At 41.4% G+C, this 27439-nt stretch overlaps 1 long non-coding RNA gene across 1 annotated transcript; it reads left to right on the forward strand.

Annotated features, from left to right (window-relative positions):
- Positions 1–24410: 24410 nt before the first annotated feature.
- LOC125215253 (uncharacterized) lies at positions 24411–26074 on the forward strand. Its single transcript, XR_007175235.2, has 2 exons — positions 24411–25667; positions 25772–26074. It is a non-coding gene; the product is annotated as an uncharacterized LOC125215253 (long non-coding RNA).
- Positions 26075–27439: the final 1365 nt, after the last annotated feature.

Below are 27439 nucleotides of genomic sequence, written 5' to 3' on the forward strand. Positions count from 1 at the left end.
TTTGCCAAATAACTTTCACCATTGGAATATTTTTTCTTCGCAATTGTTTCAGGACATGTGAAGGATCAGATCGATAAAGCCGAATCCTACAGACGTAGAAAATATTATGAATCTGTGCCAACTCTGGAGATAATGTTAACCTATACGCCAATGGTCCAACTCTTTCAACAATATCTCACGGTTCAATATAATGAGGATTCAACTTACCTTTCTGAGGTGAAACTCACAAAAGACTTTCTTAAGACTGAGATAGTAAATCGCGGATCTCTGTCAATATATAAGATACTAGAATACCATATAAGCGTTCCTGCAGATAATGATGCCAAATCTTCAAAGCAAAATAATGTCGCTAATAACAGGTTTTGAACAGGATAAGAAACTTCCTGTACTTGCGATTGTTACGACACATAAGCAATAAACTTTCCGTTAAGTCAAAAGATAACCAAATCCATGTTTCAGCTAGGGGTGGCGAAATGGGTTACCCGCGGGTACGCCCACCCGAAAAGTCGGGTACCCGTACCCGATTTTAGCTAAATTGGTTGTCCCAATACCCGCCCCGTTATATACCGGGATTTACCCGATACCCGTGTCGGGTATCCCGTACCCGGCATTGCGGGTACCCGTACCCGACCCGAAATTCGAATAAAAAATTTGAAAACCATAATAATCGTCAATGTTCCCTAATTTACTTAATTAATATTGATGGTAAACTTTGAATAGATTAAGAATAAAAGTGAGGGGACTCTATAGCTAGTTCCGATGAGTTTTCAATTGTATGTTCGTCGGAACATAAAAATGTTTCAAAAGAACTCTTAGAAACATTTCATTTTCTTCACTCATTTTGGAAAAATAATAATATAAATACTGTTCTCTACATTATTATCTTTCTTACTTTATTTTTTCTTCATTCTAACTATTTATTTTTAATTTTTCAAAATGAATGTGTATATGGCTATTATTATTTAACTATTTATTTTTTTTCTCTAATTTAACTATTTGAAACGCCTCTATTAATATGGAATGGAGGGAGTATTAAAAATGATATATGGCTCTAATACTAATAATAACGGGTTTAACGGGACTAACGGGTATACCCGTACGGGTAGTGGGTATACCCGCTACCCGCAAAACTCTAAAACACACCACCCGATCCCGCCCCATTTCCCATTATTGTCGGGTATCGGGTACCCGATACCCGGCGGGTAGCGGGTCAAGATGGGAATTACCCATTACCCGCTACCCATTTTGCCACCCCTAGTTTCAGCGCATCACTATAAATAACATAATATCTTGTACCTGCGGAGATAATCAAAATAGTTGACATATTCAAACGATACTTCCACTCATTAAAACTCTTTTGATATGCTTCACTTCATATAAAAGAAGAATTATGCCATACTAACTTCATTATCAATTGAATAATAATAAAGAAATATTTCCAGTTGAAAACCAATTCAATCTTTTGTCGATCCACTTCTATTCCAAGACCTGACACCACTTGTCCCAACAATACCATATGATCTAGCTAGACTCACTCTTACTTAACCTTGCAATAATCTGTTTATCTCGCAAAACTTGTAATACTGACTGCAAGTGATTAACATGCTCATCTGTAATTCATGAATATAATAGTAAGTCAATAGAAATAATCACTAACGGATCCAGGAATAGTTGAGAGAATCTTTTCATCAATGCCATAAATAATTGTAGATGCAATAGTTTATTCGAAAGGCATAACCAAAACTCATAATGGTCGTACTGAGTTCAAAATGGTGTCTCTGCAATATTCTCTTTAGCTATCTTCAACTGATGAGATCTTGATCGAAAATCAATACTCGAAAACAGTTGCATACCTTGAAATTGATCAAATAAGTCTTCTATTCTCGGTAATAGATAGTTATTCTTCACTGTCACTCGATTCGACTTCCAATAGTGTATATAATGTCGCAGTGTATCATCTTTCTTCTTCAAAAATAATATTGGTGCTCTCCAAAGTGAAACAGTAAGTCATACATATCACTTGTCTGACAACTCTTGTAATTGTTTCTTAAACTCTTGAAACTCTAATGAAGACGGTTGATAAATATAAATATAAATAAATGCAGTGCTCAATAGAGAAATATGTCTCCCGATAAGGTGAAAATCCAGATAAATTTGCACTTCCAATAAATCAAAAAGCCGATCTAGATAATATAAGAAAACCTGGAGCAATAAATATCACTCGATCCCGTCTCGATGATTATATTACTATTTCTTTTACTCGACAAGCTACCTTGGTTCGATGAAGTGAATACCAATATATACTCATAATAATATCAAAACTTGTGTATGAACAAGAGAATCAATATCCGCTGGCAGCTCAATTGAATTAACTCGCAACACGTTCTCTAGAAAACCCTGTATATTGAAAGACAAAACCTTCTCTGCTTCTTATCACAATACACTTCTTTGCATATATTTAACATCGAGTTCTCTAGAAAAATCGTCTGAACTAAATACCAGAATACCAGAGGTTGTATCATAGCTTGTGGGACTGTTTCCCAACAAGAGTAAGTATTGCTTCAAAGAAGAGAAACTGTGTAATCAAATTGTTCATCTGACATACAACTCATCAGATTGAACACATGTTCTAACCTTTTCAGCCATATCTCAGCCTCGGCTGGATCAGTTGTCTCATAAAGTCCACAATTCCATTTTTTCGGTGCTGTTTAATGTTTCTACCTCTTTGACTCATCATTGGTCCATATACCAAAAATCCCAATATGATACAACATGTATATGAGATGTTTCAATTAATTGATGATGCAGGGCGGCTGACCCTTCTCTCCTCAGTGACATAGGTTCATGATAATTGAAATGCAAATGAAACTTATAACCGAAATGTATCATACGATATTCATAGATGCCATGTCCCAGCGGGATTCTATCCCTGCTCTGATACCACCTAAACTGTCACACCCCAACCAACCCCTTTGTCGTATATTCTAATTATATAAATATGAAATTTTTAAGTAATTAACCTACATGTAAAATTCATAAAACATCCATATAATATAAACTCAAACATCAACATAAATCTGTTTCATATTTCAAAACATTTTGAATTGTATTGAGACTCTCTCTCCACTCTATATGTTATACATTGGTCTACATGCAAAATGATGAGGAGGAGAAGGTTGCTATAATGCGTCAGCCGCCAACCCTGATAACACGTGGAGTTTCTAAAACTCATATCAACCAAAACATCAGCGATATCTTTTCCTGAAAAATATTAGTGGTTTATATGAGCCACAACTCAGTGTATATAAACCTTACCTTTAATTCCACATCCCCTGTGAGAAATGAGTGACTGAGTGAACCCAGTGTTTGGCCTAGGATTGGGTGATCCTGACAAGCAGATATACTGACTGGTAGAAAAGGGGGGCGGTGGAAGTTCAGGGCTTCCTAAGGCCGGATTGCACCTGATCTCGAGAGGAAGGGTGGTTAAAAATATAGCCTGTTCTATGTGTTTAAGTTAACTATGTGTCTTATGTGTTTGTGTTGTTTTTGTTTTCTTTTCTTGTGCGTCAGAGTCTTGAGTCTAGTTAGGTAGAGTCGGTCAGGGAGAGTAACCAGGCTCGAATTCGACTTATTTCTTTTTGTTTGTCTTCACGCTTGAGGACAAGCATGTGGTAAGTGTGAGCAGTTTGATAAGTCGAATTCTAAGCCTTGGTTACCTGGTCAGTATGTCGTGAAATTCATGTATTATCTGCAAAACAGTTGCTCAAGTGTGCAGGATTGAAGGATCCAAGTCAGTAGGAAACGATTCAGGTGACGCAAGTGAAAAGGGCTCCAGAAGGGTGCGATACTGACCAGGATGCATGCCAGATAAAAGGCTCAAGATGGAGAAGAAGGATAGCTGGGATGATCATTGACGAGGGCAAAAAGGTCAAAATGCGGGAGAAGTCTACCCTAAAAGCAAGGGCAAGCCTCCCTATAAAAGAAGCCACTTGGAGAGAGAGAAGGAGTTCAGTTCGGAGTTTGACAATCACACTTAGTAGAATTCTCTCTAGAAGATCCATCCTTCAGCATTATCCCACCTCTCATTCCTCGCCACAGCCATGGTCACTTGACGTCCAGAGTTTGCCGGAGAAGTCATCAGTCCGTCGTTCCAGCCAGTTATCGTAGCAGTGTAGTAGTATCATCGCCCGGAGTGGCATAAACAATCTTAATCGCTTTCTTAGTTTAAAGTTTAATGGTTTTCATCATTTAAGTTACTTGCAAACACTCATCGTTGTTGCTCTTTTGAAGTACTTTGTTATTTTCCAACATTTGCATTATGAAGTTTCTATTTCGCATGTCACTTTGGTTCGAGTTTGCTTCATTCTGCCTAGGAAAGTTAGATTTAGTGATTGCTTTCAATTTCTAAGTGTTTTCTTGTCGGGAGTTGTTGATTTGAAGTTGTAGCTAAATTTAGTCAAGTTTTCGTGCATGAGTTTCTTTTCTGCGCCGTGATACCACCTTGCATGTCAGTCAGTAGAAGTAAAAGTTGCAGTTTACCGTTTAATTTAAGTTTAAGCAATTTTATCGATGGATCTTGAGTTTGAATTTGTGAATCTGAAGTTCAGTTATGGAATTTGTGTTTATCTGAATTCTGTTAATACTTGGTGAAGAAGAAAATGTCAAAATCAACTTTATTTGGACCACTTTTACTTTTAAGTTACTTTTACTTTTGTTCCCTACTTTTCAGATGTACTATCCAGACCTGTCAGGAAGCCCCCAGCCATCAGATATACCTTGTTGTCTAAATTTCCCCTTTTAGTAACTGTCCACTTTCCATATGTCTCTGATACACCTTGTGCCCCTATTTTCACGAACACTCCCACATGTCTGTTATTTTCCCGCATACTAGTTAGTAGAGTACCACCTTTAATTCTTGTCTAGGTAAAATCTCAACCCAAGCGTGGTAGCTAACCAAAACACCCAGGAAAGTCACCACAGTTCTCAAAACGTGTCCATCCTCGTGGGATTCGACCCTTACCTCCACTATACTAGCCAGTAGAAGTGGGTTGAGGAAATTTGTTTGAAGCCAGGTCCCGGTTATCGTACCAACGACTCAGCTAGGTCGGGAATCTCTTCCTGATCAGTTGGAAACACTCCAATTTACATACGATAAACCACAAAACACCCAAAAAGAGTGGAAAGGAACCTGAGGAACCCTTCAAAATGGCGCCGTTGCCGGGGATGGATGGCGTTCATACCTGTTATTGTGTGTGATCTTTTTGGTGTACATACTGTTTATAATTTTCTTTTCTTTTTGTTTTCAGTTTATGAGAAGTGGCTCGGCTCCTGGCCAGTGGAGACCAAGGATACTTCCCCGAGGAACAATACTCGTTACCACTCGTTCTGGTCTGTCGACAGCACTATCCGACCTAGGAACGAGTAGTGACGAAGAAAAAGATGAGCTAGAGTACCAACTCCCAGAGCTTCCCCCCCAACCAGTAAGAACACTAGTGAGAATGGCTGACCAAGGTGAGGACGATCCCGAGCTCGCAACGCTTACCGCGCACGCCGACGGAGATCCCCCACAAGCCATAGTAGTCACCCCAGGCCAGACTGCCTGTGATGTGAAACCCCACGTGATTGCAATCCTACCGACTTACTGTGGGAAGAGTTATGAAGGACCCTACGAGTTCTTAAATGAGTTCTGCAAGATCTGTAAGGCGCAGGGGCGGCCAGCAGGAGCGAGCGAGGATGATTACAGATTGAAGGCCGTACCTTTTGTCCTAAAGGGAGAGGCCAACACTTGGTTCATGCGTCTGCCGGCCGACTCTATCAATACGTGGGCCGATTTCAAGTCAGTTTTCCTAGCCGAGTTTTTCCCGTCTTCGAAGACAAGTGCATTGAAGAGGAAAATATCGTGCATAAGGCAAGAATATGATGAAACCCTGAGCGAGTACTGGGAGAAGTACATGAGCCTTCTGGAGTCATGCCTCAACCATCGCATGAAGGAGATAGAGGTGCACCACACCTTCTATGAGGGGATGAACAAGGAAACCAAGGATCTGGCGAATTCATCATCTGGTGGTGATTTCACCCAGTTGAGAGTAAGTGAAGCCAAAAAGGTGCTACGCAAACTGTTGAATGCAAAGAAGACGTACGATAACGCGAGAGATGGGTACAGCAGAGAAAGGGTAGCGAGTGCTTCGGCTACTGACCAGGAGGAACGGATGGACTTGAAGATGGAGGAATTGAAGAAGGAATTGTTGATTGCAATCAAACAGAACACTCCACCACCTTCTCCAACTGGAGGCCAAGAAGCCCCAGCACTACCATATGATCAGCCGGACAACTTGCCGGATGTGGAGCAAGCAAATGCCGCAGGATACTACAATTCCAACGGCAATTGGATTCCGGAGAAACAAAGAGATGCACCGTGGAGGGACCACCAAAATTTCCGATGGGGAGATGGAAATCAGAATCAGAACCAAAATCAGGCTCCAAATCAACCCAACCCCCAGCCGAACCAATATCCCAACCGCGGACCAACAAACCCTGACTACCATTCTAACTGGGTAGAAAGAGACCAGCATCCTCGGAACCAAGGCTCTCAAAACCAGAATCCAAACCCTACCTATGTGCCACCCCATCAGCGAAACTCTCAAAACCAAAACCAAAACCAAAACCAAAACCAAAACCAAAACCAAAACCAAAACCAAAACCAAAACCAAAACCAGAACCAATTTAACCCAGGGCCTCAATATAACACCCACAATCAAAACCAAAGTCAGTACCAGCACAACCACGACCAGTATAACCCTCCTGCCCAGTATAACCAGTACCCACCGAACCAAAACCAACAAAATTTCTCAGGGTACCAGTCAAACCCACCACCTCAGTATAACCAGCATCAGAGCTCGAACCAATTCCATCACCCAAACAGGTCGAGGAGGTCCATGGAGGACATGATGGGAGAGATGCTTGCCTCGCAGCAAAGCATTAAAAATGACTTGCAGTCCAGTAATGAAACAATGCAAGGAATGCAAAGTGCCCAGAAGGAGCATAGGGCAAATATAGATATGATGAACAGGCAGTTGGCCCAGCTCGCTAACTCGGTGGGCGAAATGAAGGGGAACTCAGGGAAACTCCAATCTACAGTCCATGTACCTGAGAAGGCAAACGTGAGCAAGATTACACTGCGGTCCGGGACAGCCTATAATGGACCTCAGCTCAAGAACCCTGTTGGGGAGTCTAATAGAGAAAGGGTGCTGAGCGATGTCATTCCAGCGGAAGAGCTCAAGAGGCCTCTGCCTCAGATGGAGGATCCGTTTTTTCTAAACGAGAAGCCTACCATGGAGGGAAAGGAGGAAGAAACATAACCTGGGAATGAGCAACCGGGAGGAGTAATGCCCACATCGGAACCTCAAGCCCAGGAGGAGCCAAAGGGAATTCCACAAGGACTGACTGGAGAGGCTAAGGGAGAAAAACCGTTTCCATATCGGTTTGTGACGAAAAGGAAGAAGGAAAACCCTGTGGATTTCATGTCGATCTTTGGGAAGCTGGATGTCACCATACCATTCCTCCAAGCCGTGAGACTGCCCCCTTTGGGGAAGTTTATAAAGGAGTTCATAGCCGGGAAGGCCCAGGAGGATGGAAAGATCATGGTGGAGGGAATAGCGTCAGCCATTGTACAAGAGAAGCTACCACCCAAGAGAGCCGACCCAGGTATGTTTACCTACCTATAACGATTGGAGATGTGAAAATCGAGCATGCAATGTGTGATTTAGGAGCATCTATCAATGTTATGCCGTTATCCATTTATAATCGGTTAAAGGGGGTAAAATTGTCGAATACTAGGGTGTTGATCCAACTGGCTGATAGGTCATGTATCAATCCTGAGGGTGTGTTAGAAAATGTGTTGGTCAAGATACAGAACTTTACTTATCCCGCTGATGTTTATGTCATTAAAATGAGTGAACCAGAAGCTAGGGAGTCTAGCGGGATATTGTTAGGAAGACCATTTTTAAGAACGGCTAAGACAATTGTGGATATGGCCGAGGAAACAATATGCATTGACTTCAATGGTGAGAAATTTGTCTTTGACATCAATGAAGCCATGAAAAGACCAATAGATTCTGAAAATCTATGTTATGTTGATGTAATTGACCCCCTAGTCCAAGAATTTCTTGAGACCGAATTATTGCAGGAAAAGCTCCAAACCTTGGATGTGTATGCCCAGGCTGATGTGGAAGCAGCCGCATGGTGTGATCTGATCAGTAGCCGAGGGTTGACTGACGAAGAGATCAAAGAAGCAATTATGGAATTCTGTCAGAAGTCAGAACTAGCAGGATCCGTAGGGGCCGTGGTATCGGCCAGTATGGAGGAAAAATCAGATGCTGAACAAGAACAAGAGGAGGATTCAAAGAAGAACCCTCTACCTACAGACACACTACCCCGGCAAGTGGAGTTGAAAAAGTTGCCAGCAAACCTTATGTATGCCTACCTAGGGGAGGAAGACTCATTCCCTGTAATCATCAACAGCGGGTTGACTGAAGAGCAAGAGGCAAGACTACTAACTGTGCTGAGCAAAAACAAGAAGGCTATTGGATGGAGCCTTACGGACCTGGTAGGCATAAGCCCGGACGTCTGCATGCACCACATTAGGCTAGAGGATGGAGCCAAGACGCATAGGGACTCTCAAAGAAAGGTGAACCCAAACATGCGAGAAGAGATACTGAAGGAAATCTTGAAGTTGCTCTCACTGGGCATTATATACTCGGTGCCAGACAGTGAATGGGTTAGCCCAATCCATATGGTCCCCAAGAAGTCAGGAATCCAGGTAATTAAGAATGAGAGGAATGAACTAGTGCCCACCAGACTAGTTACTGGGTGGCGAATGTGTATAGATTACCGAAAGTTGAACACTGCAACCAGGAAGGACCACTTCTCCCTGCCATTCATCGATCAAATGCTGGAGCGACTGGCTGGGAGGAAGTACTTCTGCTTTTTGGATGGGTACAATGGATACTTTCAAATTTATGTGAACCCGGAGGACCAGGATAAGACCACGTTCACGTGCCCGTTTGAAACCTATGCGTATAGGCGCATGCCATTTGGCCTATGCAACGCCCCCGGTACTTTCCAACGGTGCATGATGAGCATATTCTCGAACCTGATCGAAGATTGTATAGAGATCTTTATGGTTGATTTCACCGTCTATGGAGACTCTTTCGACTCGTGCTTGCAACATTTGGATGTGGTGCTAGGAAGATGTCAAGCAAAGAGTCTGGTCTTGAACTTTGAGAAATGCCACTTTATGGTTACAGAAGGAATTGTTCTAGGACACAAGGTGTCGGAAAAAGGGATCCAGGTGGATCAAGCTAAAGTGGATGTCATATACAAACTACCCTTCCCTACTGATCAGAAGGGAATAAGAGGTTTCCTTGGCCATGCTGGATGTTATCGAAGATTTATCAAGGACTTCGCCAAGATTGTCCAACCTCTTACCAGGCTTCTCCAAAACGAGGTGGAGTTCGTCTTCGATGAGCATTGCAAGGCTGCTTTCAACCTCCTTAAGGAAAAATTGATTTCTGCACCGATCATTCAGGCTCCTGACTGGGATCACCCCTTCGAGGTGATGTGCGATGCTAGTGACTATGCAGTGGGGGCCGTGCTGGGTCAGAAGATAGACGGAAAAAGGTACGTGATATTCTATGCATCAAAAACCCTGAATCAAGCCCAACGAAATTATGACACCACCGAGAAAGAGATGTTGGCGGTTGTCTATTCATTCGAGAAGTTCAGGCAGTACCTACTGGGATCCAGAGTCGTCGTCGTTTATACCGATCATGCGGCGATCAAGTATCTCATTGCGAAGAAGGAGTCAAAGCCCCGACTGATCAGATGGGTGTTGCTTTTACAAGAATTCGACTGGGAGGTAGAAGACAAAAAAGGAGTTGAGAACAAGGTAGCGGACCACTTGAGCAGAATAATACAAGAAGGGAACAGTGAAGATGTAAGGGATCGATTCCCGTAAGAGCATTTATGTGAAGTGATTTTCTCCGCAAGAAAAATCGATTGGGAAGAAGTGATGAGACTTACTGGTCAGGACGCAACAACCCAGGGCAAGGAGAAAGTGGGACAGGAACCCTGGTATGCGGACTTGGCAAACTACTTAGTAACAGGAGAACTGCCAATGGTGCCAAACGTGACAAAGGCTCAGAGGATGAAGATCAAGAGCGAAGCAAGGTACTATTTCTGGGACGATCCATACTTATGGAAGGCAGGAGCAGACCAGGTCATTAGAAGATGCGTTCCTGACTGGGAGCAACGGGATGTACTGACGCACTGCCACTCCTTGGCATGTGGAGGACATTTCGGGCCAAGAAAAACTGTCAGGAAGGTGCTAGATAGCGGATTCTACTGGCCAACCCTGAACAGAGATGCATACGAGTTCTGCAAAGGTTGTGACCGTTGCCAACTGACCGGTGGGATCTCCGCGAGGGATGAAATGCCGCAAGTTCCAGTAATAGTTTGTGAGGTGTTTGACATCTGGGGTATGGACTTCATGGGTCCTTTTCCCTCATCTTATGGGAACTCCTACATCTTAGTGGCAGTTGACTACGTGTCGAAATGGATAGAAGCCAAGGCCACAAGCACTTGTGAATCTAAAGAAGTCACCAAGTTCCTCAAGAGTCATATATTCAGCCGATTTGGGATACCAAGGGCAATCATCTCCGATCAAGGGACTCACTTCTGCAACCGAACAGTCGAAGCATTGATGAAGAAGTACGGAGTTCATCACCACCCTCAAGCCAACGGGCAGGCAGAGATCTCAAATAGGGAAATAAAGAGCATTTTAGAGAAGACAGTCAACCTCTCCAGAAAAGATTGGAGCATAAGGTTGGAAGATGCTCTGTGGGCATATCGGACAGCATACAAAACTCCTATAGGGATGTCCCCTTATCGCATCGTCTTCGGGAAGATGTGTCACTTGCCAGTGGGAATTGAGCACCGAGCGTACTGGGCAGTACAACAGGTTAATGTGGATGCTAAGGCCTGTGAAGAGGAAAGGAAGCTACAACTACAAGAGCTAGAAGAACTCAGATTGGAGTCGTTCGACTCAGCCATGTGGTACAAAGAGAAAACAAAGATGTGGCACGACAAAAATCTGAGAACCAAGGATCTCCAAGTTGGTCAGAAAGTACTACTCTTCCAGTCAAGACTGAAGCTAATGCCTGGGAAGCTCAAATCCAAATGGGCGGGACCCTACATTATCACTGCGCTACGTGCTAATGGAGCGGTCGAGATTTCAGGGAGTATCCCTAACTCTGAACCTTTTGTCGTTAATGGACATAGATTGAAAATATATAGGGAGAATGAAGAGGTGTGTGTAGTGGAAGAAATTCCACTACACTTTAGGAGCGTCTAAATGACCAGTAGGAAAGGGATTTGAAGTTTCACCTGGTCAACGGCATAAGTATTGTACTTACTGACCGGGTAAAATTTCAAATACCCTTAGTAATGATGTAAATATTGTAGATATTTGGTAATTTAATTTGTTAAGAAGGAAAAACAACAAAAAGATATTTCAGATCTTAAATATTAATTCGGAGTTCGTACTGACCACGAGGATACCACTTGGGTGAAACTCTGAATTATATTAAAGAGCCATTTATTTACTTTTTTCTATTTCTAGCTAATTGAGAAGAGAGAGTTGAGTAAAGTTTGAATTTTGGGCATGTTGCAGCTTTGCAGGCGAGTGCAGAGGCTGGGAGGCGCGTAAGGCAAGGACGTGACAAGCAACGTCCAATCGGCTGCCAGCAAGCACAACCGCCTCCCACACGAAGCGTCTCAACCGAGCGACCGCCTACAACCGGTCAAAACCCTCAACTGCCCACCACTCTATAAAACACCCCACCGCCTACTCCCCTTCATTTTACAAACCATTACCTGCACTCTCTCTCTCACAACCACCACCCCCACTCCGAAAAACTACCACCCACTACAGAAACCACCGCAAACCACCACCGGTACGGTCATGGCAAAGAGAAAGGCAACCAACAACCCGGCATCTACCACCGGCGAAGCCTCGTCAGAACTCCAGCCAGCAGCCGAGTCGCGGCCGCCAAGCCCACAACGATCACAACCACCGCCGACGACACAAATCCCGGCGATAATTCCTCTAGACGCACTGGCGGCGTTTCTAAGCCAACAGGACCCCAACAGAGACTGGACAACAACCCTAGCCGGATTTAGCCTAACCGGAGGAATGCCGGCGACATCAAACCCTACCCCAACTGCAACCACAGAAAACCCACCCACCACCACCCCAAAAACCTCAATTCCGACGTCCGAAAATATTTCCTCAACAATTGCTGCACAATCAGAACCCTCCCATCCTTTTCCCATACACCAACAAACAGAGCCGCTGGACGTCGGCCCTCTTTACGCCTATCAAGATCCCAACTGGGGAGAAACAGAAGACAAGGAGAGTGGAGGGAGAGCAAGCGAGAGCGAGAAAGGTGAAGCAGAGGAGATAAGGGCCACTGACGCAAAAATCGATGTAGCGGGGGAGGAGATAGATCTAAACGAGACGGCCAGGAAGCAAGGGATAATGACGGATGAAGAATTCCAAACGGTTTTGGGCAAAGGGGATCGAATCGTGATAAACCCTGAAGGGGTGGCTGAGGTAATGGACCTCACATCCCAGGCAGTAGGGAAGGGGAAAGCAACAAAGGAAGCGGAAAGGTCGGAAGGGGTAGCCCACCAGTCAGTAGAGGAGAAGACAGACGAACAACCGAAAAGGGCCGAACAACTTGAAGAGGAGAGACAAGACCCAGAAACACATCAAGAGGAGGCCTCAGTGGTGACTAAACCAAAGCCAGTAAAGAGGAGGCTAGTGTTGAAAAAGGACCCCAAGGCGGAAAGGCAGAAACCCCAAAGAGTGTCACAGAGATGTTTGGGAAAGTGGACGTCCAACAAGGCAGGAGCAAACACCACAGCAGATGCAGTGGAGGTTTCGAGTGATGACGAGAAGACTACTCCTACAAAACCTGGGGAGGAGCCCTCGAATGCTAGCCAGGAGGACACCCAAATGGCAACAAGGACAGTATCAGCAACGCCGACTGACCAGGAGGAGAATACTGACAAGATGGCTGAGGGTCTGGACCTCGCATCAGAGTCAGTAGGTCGGGAGGAGGCAGCAAGAAGTGATACTGGCGCCCGCATGGTGGCCGAGCCTACCGCCCAGGAGGACACTTCAACACAAGCCGATGAGGAAGCAGAGCCAATGGATATCGAAGAAACCAAGTATATTCAAGAAAGGAAGAGGAAGGGGAAAGCCCCTGTCAAGAGGAAACAAGTCATGAAAAAACAGCGCACTGTCAATGCAAGCATAGTGATCAGAGAGCCGGAAGAAAAGGAGAGATCAAGCGACACCGACTACACTTCCAGCGAGGATTCTGACTCAGAGAGTGATATCTCTCTGGAAGGAGAAGACTATCATGAGCAGCAGCTCCCCGACAACCACCTTGAACTAGTCCATCCTCCGGTAGAGAGGATTTTATACCGGCGGTGGAGGGTAACGCTCACTGATGAGCTTATGGAGGACATGAAGCACTACGACACCAAAAATCTTCAGGATGCATTTGACGACAAGGATGACAGTAGCAAGCAAGTCAAATGCGGAAAGGTACTCCATATACCCTCTTTGGATGAGTTGTCTGTTCGTGATTCCTTCTTGGCCAGTATGGAAGCATTGGGTTTTGAATGGCTGTTAGAGAATAGGGACCCAGAGATATCGGTGAGATTAGCGAAGGAATTCTTCACCACATTTAGGTTCCAACTCACTACGGACCTAGACGAGGTGTCAATCTCCTTTAGGATATTCGGTGGAGAACTGTCGATGAGTCTGATAGAGTGGACTGTGCGATTGGGTATGTGTAGCCTGGAGGAGGCTATAGGTCCAGACTGGAGAAGCCGTGAGAGGGGGGTACCGAGGCGTCATATAGAATTTGAGCCTCAGGAAGCCTGGGAGGAGTTAACCCACCCCAATGCTGGCCAGTTCGCCTCCACAAAATCCAGATCCACCCACTTCAACAATTCCATGCTGCGATTGGTGCAGCTCTACTTAGGCTATAACCTACTGGGGCAGAGCAACTCCGCTGCAAGAACGTCCATGACCGAATTGTACTTGGTATGGTGCGCTAAGCATGGAAGGAAACTGCACCTAGGGTTTTGGACAGCCTACCAATGCCATCTGATAGCCACCTACCCAGCCAGAAACTTGTCGCTCTGCCACATACTAGGAGCCTTCGTGCGCAACAACATCATCATAACAGAGGCAGAGGACCTGGCTCCAATGTACATGGTCGACGCTCCTGGTCTATTTGATATACCCTTCTTCATCCGCACCAACTTGGTATACTACAGAGAAGGTGTACCCCAGTTCTACCCAATGGGAGAAGCACCTGGAGGAAGGGCACAACAAGGCCAGGAGGTGCAAGCTGCCCAGATCGACCAAGCGCAGAGGCTGAGGCAAGAAAATCTGGAGAGGGCAGTGACAGAGCTGGCTGAGGAGAATAGACAAGCGCGGGCAGAGATGGCGAAGCTGACAACCCTAATGGAGAGCATACTAAAGGAGTTAGCAAGAGGGAAAGCAAGCAGTGGAGCTGGAACAAGCGGACATGGAGGACAGGAAGAAGAACCCACCGAACCTGAGGAAGAAGACGGCGATGGACAACAGGAGGATGATGACAACCAACCAGGACCTACTGAAGAAGAACCAATGGACCCACCTGCAAAGAACCCTGCCCCAAGAAGGAGCAGGAGGAACACCTGACCGAACCACCCCCAACTGACCAGTTAGTTTTCTTTTTAATTTTTAAGTTTTTTCTTTTGTTTATGTTTTCGTACTTTTACTAAATAGGTAGATTTATGTGTTTTAATTGTATGCAAACCCCATTCGTAACACTTAGCCTATTTAATAGTCTAAGTGTGAGAAGTAAAGGGTTTGCTACTTAGGTGCATGTATTTTATTATGTTTTTCTTTGTGTTTTGTCGTGAGCATAATACCTGACACTTAGCCTACTGCGTAGTCTAAGTGTGAGGAGTTATATGTTTTTACTTCATGTTTGTAAATATATTGCTCTGTTTTATTTATAGATCTAGGTATATATCTGAAACTCTCCCACTTAGCCTATTGCATAGTCTAAGTGTGAGAAGTTTTTAGATATAATATGTGTTTGTTATAAGTGTGTGTCTGTCATACTAGCCATTCCCAATTTTCACTTCACAGCCAGTATCTGGGGCAGACACTTGTGAAGTGAGAGGGGGGAGCAAATGGCCAGTATGACATGTATATATGTGTTATTTGAGTCAGTGCATGTTAGTGTTTTTTTTTTAGGTTTGTTTAGGTCTAGGAATTATGTGTTATGTTTTATGAATGGGCTTAAAACTCAACTGCCTCGAACTGACGGTGAGGGGAATTGAGGGAGATAAGGCATGCCAAAAAACAGAAACCACCCCCTCCAGTAACCCCTAGTCAGTAGAGATGATGCAAGTATGAAGAAAAAATCCATCCCTTAGGTCAGACACGAAAGCCCTCTTAAAAGGTGAGTTAGAAACCCCAAAGTGGAACTACTTTCCACTAAATACTGAAAAAAAAAAAAAAAAAAAAAAAAAAAAGAGAGGCTACCACATGATGCCCAGGGCAAGGTGACCGCGTGTGGCAAACCCTGAAGGCAGTAGGAAACCCCCCCCCCCCCCCCCATAAAAAAAATAATAAAAAAAAAAAAGAAAAAAACCTACCCTTAGGACCCCATTTTCTAGCCTGAATTATACCCCGAAATAACCCATCAGCCACTGGAACTGTGTGCGTGCAAGGCATGAGGCAAGGAAGCTACTAACAAGGAGGACATACAAAAGGAACCAGCTGAAGAAGAGAAAAACAAAGAAAGAAGGAGAAAATCGATCTGAAGTTTCCAGATCCAAAAAAATAGAAGAAGGAATAAGGGTGGCGAAGCCACAGAAAAAAAAATTGAAGAAAATGGTCGCAGATACTTGACCACAAAAAGAGAAAGGAGAAGAAGGAATAAGGGTGGCGAAGCCACGAAGAAGCTACTGACCAGTTGGAAGCCAATGTCAGAAATTGTCCAGCCAAAGAAGAAGCCCTAGCCAGAAGCCCGAATGCACACAGTTCACCCTCATCAGATAAGTAGTTATTGTTGAACCTTAGAGCCTTAGGGACAACTACCCCAAACACTACAAACCACTAGCCCCATTACAAGCCTTAAAGACCTTTAGGAGCTGCATGTGAGATCTGAGTCCGAAACATCTGTGGTTAAGCATTGAGAGAAAACAGTCCTAACATCCCCTGTGAGGAATGAGTGACTGAGTGAACCCAGTGTTTGGCCTAGGATTGGGTGATCCTGACAAGCAGATATATTGACTGGAAGAAAAGGGGGGCGGCGGAAGTTCAGGGCTGCCTAAGGCCGGATTGCACCTGATCTCAAGAGGAAGGGTGGTTGAAAATATAGCCTGTTCTATGTGTTTAAGTTAACTATGTGTCTTATGTGTTTGTGTCGTTTTTGTTTTCTTTTCTTGTGCGTCAGAGTCTTGAGTCTAGTTAGGTAGAGTCGGTCAGGGAGAGTAACCAGGCTCGAATTCGACTTATTTCTTTTTGTTTGTCTTCACGCTTGAGGACAAGCATGTGGTAAGTGTGAGCAGTTTGATAAGTCGAATTCTAAGCCTTGGTTACTGGTCAGTATGTCGTGAAATTCATGTATTATCTGCAAAACAGTTGCTCAAGTGTGCAGGATTGAAGGATCCAAGTCAGTAGGAAACGATTCAGGTGACGCAAGTGAAAAGGGCTCCAGAAGGGTGCGATACTGACCAGGATGCATGCCAGATAAAAGGCTCAAGATGGAGAAGAAGGATAGCTGGGATGATCATTGACGAGGGCAAAAAGGTCAAAATGCGGGAGAAGTCTACCCTAAAAGCAAGGGCAAGCCTCCCTATAAAAGAAGCCACTTGGAGAGAGAGAAGGAGTTCAGTTCGGAGTTTGACAATCACACTTAGTAGAATTCTCTCTAGAAGATCCATCCTTCAGCATTATCCCACCTCTCATTCCTCGCCACAGCCATGGTCACTTGACGTCCAGAGTTTGCCGGAGAAGTCATCAGTCCGTCGTTCCAGCCAGTTATCGTAGCAGTGTAGTAGTATCATCGCCCGGAGTGGCATAAACAATCTTAATCGCTTTCTTAGTTTAAAGTTTAATGGTTTTCATCATTTAAGTTACTTGCAAACACTCATCGTTGTTGCTCTTTTGAAGTACTTTGTTATTTTCCAACATTTGCATTATGAAGTTTCTATTTCGCATGTCACTTTGGTTCGAGTTTGCTTCATTCTGCCTAGGAAAGTTAGATTTAGTGATTGCTTTCAATTTCTAAGTGTTTTCTTGTCGGGAATTGTTGATTTGAAGTTGTAGCTAAGTTTAGTCAAGTTTTCGTGCATGAGTTTCTTTTCTGCGCCGTGATACCACCTTGCATGTCAGTCAGTAGAAGTAAAAGTTGCAGTTTACCGTTTAATTTAAGTTTAAGCAATTTTATCGATGGATCTTGAGTTTGAATTTGTGAATCTGAAGTTCAGTTATGGAGTTTGTGTTTATCTGAATTCTGTTAATACTTGGTGAAGAAAGAAAACGTCAAAATCAACTTTATTTGGACCACTTTTACTTTTAAGTTACTTTTACTTTTGTTCCCTACTTTTCAGATGTACTATCCAGACCTGTCAGGAAGCCCCCAGCCATCAGATATATACCTTGTTGTCTAAATTTCCCCTTTTAGTAACTGTCCACTTTCCATATGTCTCTGATACACCTTGTCCCCTATTTTCACGAACACTCCTACATGTCTGTTATTTTCCCGCCTACTAGTCAGTAGAGTACCACCTTTAATTCCTGTCTAGGTAAAATCTCAACCCAAGCGTGGTAGCTAACCAAAACACCCAGGAAAGTCACCACAGTTCTCAAAACGTGTCCATCCTCGTGGGATTCGACCCTTACCTCCACTATGCTAGCCAGTAGAAGTGGGTTGAGGAAATTTGTTTGAAGCCAGGTCCCAGTTATCGTACCAACGACTCAGCTAGGTCGGGAATCTCTTCCTGATCAGTTGGAAACACTCCAATTTACATACGATAAACCACAAAACACCCAAAAAGAGTGGAAAGGAACCTGAGGAACCCTTCACATGACTATCACAGATCATCTTTAATCAAATGATTCAATTAATTCCAATACCATATGCAAAACATATCTATTACACCAATCACATATCCATATCATATTCCACTCAATAATTCCAATTTAATATACTATTTATTGCAGCAAGCATATATCCCTATCATCATAATTAAACACATATCATATCAGTATCACATCATATAATTCAAATATTCACTTCAATTTAACACATAGCAATTAATCACTATGTAAAACTAAAAGTGTGATTTATACACACCTGAAAATGATAGATAATCAAATCAACTCCCGATTCTGTCTCTTAAATTACCCTCGATCCTGATTGCAGTTATTTGAATCCCTAATTTCCATCCTTTGTTATATAAATTTCTCCTGTATGAATAATGTTTCTCTCCTTCCTTTTTATTTTTCTTTCCCTCGGTAGTTTCTTATTTCCCTAACTCTATGCATGGAAGATTAGCCACGTATCTTAAATAATACAAGTGGCACTTCTATATGTATATTTATGCATGCAAGGCCACGTATATACATGATTTTTTTTAACTTATAACTACAACATATTCCTTATTTTATTGTTAATATAAGTTAAACCCTTGTTACTAGTATATGGGTGCCATATTTACTTATACTATTTCATTTAGGATATACTACTCCCGTAGTCACACATTCACTAATTACTATATATTCTCATAATTATAAAGTCTAATGGAGTACATACCTATATTTATATACTTAATAAATACTAATCTTACGTATACGTACGTTGTACATTTCAATTATATAAGAAGATATCTCGTAATTTATTAAGTAACTCTTCTATAATTCTCAGTTGCTATCTAATAATAATAAAGATTATACAACTAACAATATAAATATGCCAATATAAATAAAAATATGTTAATATGCAAAATAATGCAGGTTTCGAGTTAGGGATGTCACATACCTAACTCGATGATTCCTCTCGGGTGGGACTGATGTCCTGCCTCAAAATTCCTCCTTGCTCCTATTCCTTGCTGCACTCTTGAATTATTTGGTGAAAATTATGTGTCGAAAATTAGGGGAGGAGAAGGGAGATGAGGCTGCTTATATAGGCTCTATTCTTGGCTGTTTGTGCTTGAGACTTGGAGGCAAAGGCTCCTATTTTGGGGCTGCCAGCTCTACCTCTTTTGAGCTTCATGTTCATGTTATTCTTACTACTTTGGTGTATGTGTGGCTGTCTCTCTTGGTTGTTTCCTCAGCCTTGAACGATGGGAAGAAAAGGATTTGACTCATGTCTATATTGGGCTTGTGTAGAAGCTCATTCTACCATGCTCATTTGTCTTGATTCCTCATTGATGCTAGTTGAGAATGTGCCAAAAAGGGGCTGATCTCAAGCTCTACTATTTCCCTTTCTTAAATGAGCTTGTGCCTCCCTTCCTTTTTATTTGTGAGTCATCTTCTAACCCCTATTCTTGTGTTAATTTGTAGGTACATGGCTGGAGCTTTGGAGTCTTGTGGCTGCTCCCTAATCGAGAAAGAGAGTGAGGGAGAAAGAAAGAAGATGCTCCTCTAGAGATCCTTTGGCTCCATCATCAAAATAGCTAGCTTCCAAACTTGTTGACTAGTGTAGTAGGATAAATGGTGTAGAATTGATGTGTGTGTTGTCACTCTCACATATGTAAACATGTGCTAGATATATCTCCAACATTTTTGTATATCTTATTCCTCAAATATTTATCTAGTAAAAGCATAGCCTTTACTTTTATCCTTGAACACATAAATTTCCTTGCATTTTATTTCTTCCAACGAAAATACTTAGATTACTCCAAAGTCGAAAATTACAACGATAACTATGATTACACGGATTCTTAAAGGAAATTAATTAAGCTAATAAATCCGATTTATCCCGAAAGAAAGGAACGAAATTCCGGGGCGTCACACGAATTAATCAAGAAAACTATACAAATCTCTTAAAAAATAATCTTATATTCCATTAACCAATAAACCATATACTTATTTTATAGACAAAGAATCTTCACAAATATTTAAGATATTTTACCACTAATAACACAAAATAGATTACAATATATCTACATCATTTTGCAATACAACATTAATTATAAATAGGTAACAAAATCCATATTTACACAACAATAAAGAAGATGAGTGAACCATCATATCAATAAATAACACTATTGACATTCTCATCCCATCCAAACGCATCTCATCGTTTCAGAAAATCAGCTTTTTTCATATCTCAAATCAATTGTTTCAAGAATCAAGCAACCATTGATATTTGGTAGGCAAGAATCAAACTTTTTTCATAACAGTCACTGCATACAAAAATATACATATATAAAATAAAACAACTGCACCACATTGAAAACATAAGAAAATCTAAAACGAATCACCAAATATCAATGACAAATATTCGAATCATTATTACACAACCACCGATTGACAATTCCAATTTTTACATCGAAACTGCTAAAATCCAAAATATATCTAATAGACCATAAGGTTCAATATATTATGCTATCAATAAATCATGGAATTTATACTACAATAAATACTGGAATTAGGTGTCTAACATTAACATGATATAATGAAATATGTTACATTATAACATATTACTCAAACAACACAACTAAACAAATTGGAATAAAATGAAAAAAAATAGCGTTAATATCTTAGTTTTATTTAATAAAATGCTTTATTATGTTCATTTTAATAACCTAATTCCTTGAATACAATTTCTTAGCATCACAGTCCAAAATTTGACTAAATAGACATAGACAAACTTACTAAGAGAATGAAGTAGTAGAAATTGCAAACGCTCAACTACTACATTCTAAAATCATTTATTCCATCTCTACTTCAAAAATTATGTATCCTATCACAACACAAAACTAAAAATCACCAAACCTCTCACGCTGAATCAAATTAGAGCAACATATGGACGAACCAAAAAGAAAACATATCAATCAACCTTGATATCCCAGAATTTACGAAGATATTCGATCTACATGCACAATCGAAAATGGTATGTAACTATTAATGCAATTTGTCAGATTTCTTCATTATACTTACATTTTTTTTAATTTAAATCTGAATTAAAATTTTTATTTTTAATCACCAAAACAGATATTCCCAGTTGAATTCCAAGAGAAATATGGACATAAACTTGATCCAATATGTAACTCGCAAGATAAGAGTGGAAATATTTGGAAAGTGAAAATCTCAACAACTCCAGATGGAAGAATGACTTTGGACGATGGTTGGAAGAGCTTTTACACGCATCACAACATGGGCTTTGGAGAGTTTATGATGTTTCATTTAATTGGTAAAAGTCATTTTTTTGTGAAATTATTTCATATCAGAGGTTGTGTTAAAACAGCCGGAATTCAAACAGGTAATAATTTTGCATAAATTTTAATTTCTCTATATAAAATATTTCATTGTATTATAACACAAACATTTGCAGACAAAGTTGATTACAACGCTGGTTGTTCATCGCAAACAACAATTCTGGCGTCTTTCGAATCCAAGATGACACGGTCAAACAAAAGAAGTTTCGTAAGTTTTAAATCATCATTACTACTGTTATATAATTTTATTTTATTAAATAATGTAAAATTAATAAATTATACTCCCTCCGTCCCAAGGTATTAGACCAACTTTCCTTTTTGGGATGTCCCAACATATTAGACTCATTTTTTTTTTTAGCAAAAAGCATCTATCTTATTTTATTCTCCACCTACTTTTTTCTCTCTTCTCTCCCCTACTTTTTCCCTCTCTCCTACTTTACTCTCTCCACTTTAACTATTTAAATATCAATTCCTTAAATCATGTGTCCAAAAGAAGTGAGTCTAATACTCCGGGACGGAGGGAGTACTGTATTAATTGTCATAGCATATACCGATACAATTTTGGAGAGACCACTTAATCAACAAACCAAGGTTCCAGTGATTCTAGAATATGACAACAAACAGTGGGTTTCAATTTTAAATGAGAGAGACGACAGAATAACACTTCGGCTTGGTTGGCCAAGACAACAATTTGCATGTAGGGGCAAAACTAAAGTTTGATTTGCTGGACACAATTGACATCAAATTCAGAGTCAGTCCAACAAAGGTAAACCGTAAATGTATATTTATTAGTATTTAATTTTCTATTTTTGCATAACACTACTACTTATTACTAAAAAATTAAAACTAAAAAATAATTTCAAATATTACATATGCAGGACATGTATTAACTTAATACCGGAGCAAGATGTAAAACAGCGTTTAATCAAGGTATATGTATATTAAGATTCTTGAAACTTTCTAAACAATGTAATTTAAAACTAAACAATTTGTCTATCTTTATGTTAACTACCGGCTGCTACATTTTAAGACAACCACATTGTTTGCTAACAAATGATATATATGAATGATTTTATTTTATCACTATTAAAATTAAAATAAAATAGAAACTTATATTTTAAAATAAGATTATAGATACTAATTAAGTTTTAAAAACTTATGAATTGAGTACATTTTCAGATAGCTACTCAAGCAATGTCAAAATATTTTCAATTGCTTTACTTATGTCAACACTGATAATGCAATGTTTAAAATATGTTTAGGCCAAAATATATGAACTCAAATTTATTTAAAGAGTTAGGTTCACACTATATATAAGTCCTTCACACTATACATCTCTACTCATGAATCAACGGCTCTCTTAAACTGTCACGACCACAACTCCCTAGTGCTAGTGAGCGTAGCTATTTCGCGACTAAACAATTCTCAATAATCAAGGGACAACATAAAAAGGATGAAATCACTTAAATCAATAGTATCAAAGGCATATGGGTACATAGTCAAAACGTGTTCAGAGTATCAAGACTAAGTTCATAGCTTTCTAGCACATGATTCTAGGTTTGCAGCGGAAGAGTCCAAGACAAAATAGCACGTATGAAGACATGCTACTTTGGGCTACCTAACTACTTATTTAATATGCTTGTCCCAACACCTTCGCCTGCTCGTCCACGTTCAACCTGCACATTTGAAAAATAACATGCAGGGCTGAGTATTTGATATACTCAGTGGGCACATTGCCAAAAATAGTTCTATCTTTAATTGTCATTGCCACAGCTGAGTGATCACAGGGTTTTACTTAAAGGACCCGAGTCACTAAATACTTTTCCTTTAGTAAAGATTTTGATTGCGCAATCACGTAACATAGATATACCATATCTGAACCTTGTGTGAACCGGGAATGTGGCCACATTCCACGACGGTCACTGGACCGGCCAACCCCTTTTGTTAGCTCACGGTCCCCTTATGTGTACACTAGTCCGAGTAGGGTTTGCGGCCCTACTGGGACCCGAATTCTATTTAACTTGAATTGGCATAGCCAAGCAGATAGGTAATCATAAAACAAAACATGGCATGACAACATACTTGAGCAAAGAATCACATTTTCATACTAAAAACACGTTTTAAAAGAATGCCCACCTCAAAGCAAAAGTCTCTATCCGTAATTTCTTTAACGTGGCCTTAGATGCCGTGTGAAGACGTTCCTTTAGGAAAATAATTAACATAAATATACTTTATTAGACTTTGAGGAAAAAAAATTAATTAAGCTTAAACGTGGATGCATCCTACGTGTGTGATCACTTCATTCTTTCTCTAGATTTTCTAGAAGCGTTCTAGAATCCTTGAATATTAACTAAATCAAGTAATTTCATTTATTTAAAAAAAACTATTCGCTCAGCTAGAGAGTGTTACCTCCTATGCCATTTATTCAGGTGCTAAAATAAATCCGAGGTCTATTCATTGTTAGCGTAAAAATTCTTAAAAATTAATTATTCGAGCACTTAAGCTAAGATCCGGAAAGTTCTATTTAGCTTCGTGGAAATAATTAGCGGACTATTAATTATTTAATCCATAACATAGGAAGGCCCATGATTTAATTAGTTTCCTAGTCCATACTTTAATTTAGTTGGTGGCCCAACTCCATAATTAAATTCAAATAAAAGGCAGCCCGTTTCTAACATTTCTTAAGCCCATATTTACTTTTAATGGAGAGGCCCAACTTAAAACTCCCTCAAGTAAATTCTTTGGCCCAAGGTGCAAATAAATAAAAGAAAGGCCCAAAGACAAAAACAATTAAAAATAAAAAGAGGCCCAACTTTCTCTCTTCTCAACATTCTCAAATCAAACAAAAATCCCCAATTTGAAACCCTAGTCAGAATTTATGGAGGCATCTTCACCTCGCTCGATCTCCAGCCACGCCGCCACCACCGTCGTCGCCTCGACACCCAGTCGAGACCTCGCCGCCGGAATCTCGAGGCAGACCTCGGCGTTCCCTCCAACCGACCAAGATTTGGTCGATTCAGGCGGGAAATCGCTCCGTTGGAGGACGCTCGACGGTTCCTACCACCGTCTTTGGCGTTCCTCGCTGGTGTGCGCGAGCTCGATGTCTTGGCCGCCACATAGCCCTGCCGTCAGCCGTCAGCTCTGGGCCTACGACGAGCCGCCGCCGCCGCCGCCGGAACCTCAACGCCCAGCCATGGCTGGTGTTGCACCGTCGGAAGAGAGGAGAAGGCATCGCTTCCCTCCGCACGGAGCTCCGACTGCCTCTGCGACTTCCTGCAGCTACCACCGCTGTCGCCGTCTCCACCTCCGGCGGATTCACTTTCCCTTAAAGCTAAGTCCTTTATCTTATTCTTAGTGTAGCCACTTAATTTGGGCAGAAGCTTATGAGATTTAACGAAAATTCTTGCATTTGATTATTGTGGTAAAACTTGGTTTGGTTTGCTATTACTGAGTTAGCGTGTAAGGGCAGCAGCAGGTCGTTTCTCTTATTTCAAAACGTGGTAAAGCTCTAAACTTGTTGTCTTAAGCATGATGTTCGAACAAAGGCAGAGGGTGTGCTTGTGATATATTGATTGTGATTCTTAAGTTGTGGTGCCTCTATATGATGATATGTAAAATTTGATTGGGAGAAGGGGTGGAGGTGGAGTACCTCTTGAAGCAGTTGCTTGATTTTCAGCTTTTAAAACTTGGACTCTCTCACTTACTCCTTGATTCCTTGCTATGGGGAGTGGGAGTTGCTCTTGCTGCCACTGGTGTTGATACTCCAAGCTCTCAAAATTTTCTCTAACTTTGCTGAATATTTGTGATGTATGGGGAGGGAGTCTAACGGTGGGGTTGAGGGGGGGTTTTATAGGCTGATTTTGTATCTTAGGAGAATTAATTGAAAGCTGATTCCCCCCTTGTCCTCATGTTGAAACCTATCTCACTTTTGTGATTTAGTAGTACTCTACACTAAATGCAATTTGGTCTTTAGTTAGAGATTACAAGTCCCCTCAAAACTGACTTTGGTTGATTGTGTGACTAGGAAAGCTGGTGCGCATTTTGGAGGAGCAAAAATGGCAGCTTTGACTTGCCTCTTTTGGGTAAGTCCTTAGTCCTTCATAGTTAAAAGAGGTGTTGTTCCTTTTCTTTAATAGGAAGATCCCTTAATTCTCTTGTACATATGCATTAATTACTTTGTTTGTAGTTTTGTAGGTGAGAAAGGAAGGTGTGGCTGTTGTGTTGTTCTCGGGCTAGGCTCGCTCCCCTTGGCCCGATGGACTGCTCAAAGACGGGCTATAGTTCGGGCCTGGAGAAGAGGCCCGAAGTGCATCAAAAATTTATCTTTTCTTTTCTTTGTTTTCTTTATTTGAAGCCTTGTTCCATGTATTATTATTATTATTTTTTTTTTTGAAGTTAGTAGTTCGTTTATTGTATATGAAACGCTATTCGAATTTCTTTACTTGGGAAAAGACTTCTTGTCCTTCTTATTTCATTTACATATTGTTGACGTCCTTGTGTTCGCTAAATTCTTATTTTAGCTTTTATTCTCTTGCGAACCACTCCATTAAACACAAACAAGGAAAAGTAACAAGTTTTTATTTTATCATGAATCAAGAGAACGAAAATCCTCTAGTTCGTCATTAAGCATTAATGTATCGGGGTAATTAAAGAAGCGGGTATTACATTCTACCCTCCTTAACAAAAATTTCGTCCCGAAATTTTGCTTATGTCACTCAAAAAGCTCTGGGTACTTTTCCTTCATCTCGTCTTCCAGTTCCCACGTAGCTTCCTCGTGACCATGATGCTTCCATAAAACTTTCACTGTTACAATAGATTTATTCCTCAATTCCTTGACCTTCCTATCCAAGATTGCCTCTGGCTTCTCTTCATAGCTTAAGTCTGGTTCCAAAACCATCTCCTCTTGGTGGACTATGTGTTTTGGGTCGAACACATATTTTCTCAATTGAGACACGTGAAAAACATTGTGCACGTTCCCGAAACTCGGTGGGAATGCCAATCTGTACGCCACAGGACCCACTTCTTCTAGAATTTCGTAGGGTCTGATGAAACGTGTTCTTAGCTTGCCCTTGACGCCGAATCTCGAAATCCCTTTAGACGGAGATACCTTTAGAAAAACTTTGTCTCCCGCCTTGAACTGCAGGTCGGTTCGGCGAGCATCCGCGTAAGACTTCTGCCTGTCTTGAGCTTCCTTGATTCTCTCACGGATCTGGCGGACGATCTCTATCATTTCCTCTACAGAATCTGGTCCAAGCGTATTTCTCTCACCAACCTCATCCCAATAAAGTGGTGATCTACATTTCCTCCCATACAGTGCTTCATATGGGGCCATGTTTATAGTCGCCTGATAACTGTTATTGTAAGCAAACTCTATAAGTGGCAATACTGGCTCCCATTTTCCTCCGCGGTCGAGCACTGCGGCCCTCAACATATCTTCTAAGGTTTGGATTGTCCTCTCAGACTGCCCATCAGTCTGTGGATGGAATGCCGTACTGAAATTCAACCTGGTGCCTAGCTCTTGCTGCAGGCTTATCCAAAACCTAGAAGTAAATTTTGGGTCACGGTCTGATGTGATCGTCACCGGTATTCCATGTAACCGTATGATCTCTTGCACATAGATCTGAGCTAACTTGTCCGATCCGTAAGTGATACGAACTAGTACAAAGTGGGCGCTCTTGGTGAGGCGATCTATAATCACCCAAATAGCAGTATTCCCTCGTTGTGACTTTGGCAATCCTGTCACGAAGTCCATCGCAATGTGCTCCCATTTCCACTCGGGAATTTCTAGGGGTTGCAATTTCCCATAGGGTCGTTGATGTAGAGCCTTCACTTGTTGGCATGCTAAGCACCTTTC

Source organism: Salvia hispanica, chromosome 3 (assembly GCF_029641045.1).
Source record: "Salvia hispanica isolate PSC_SH4W2 chromosome 3, Shi_PSC_v1, whole genome shotgun sequence".
NCBI lineage: Eukaryota > Viridiplantae > Streptophyta > Magnoliopsida > Lamiales > Lamiaceae > Salvia > Salvia hispanica.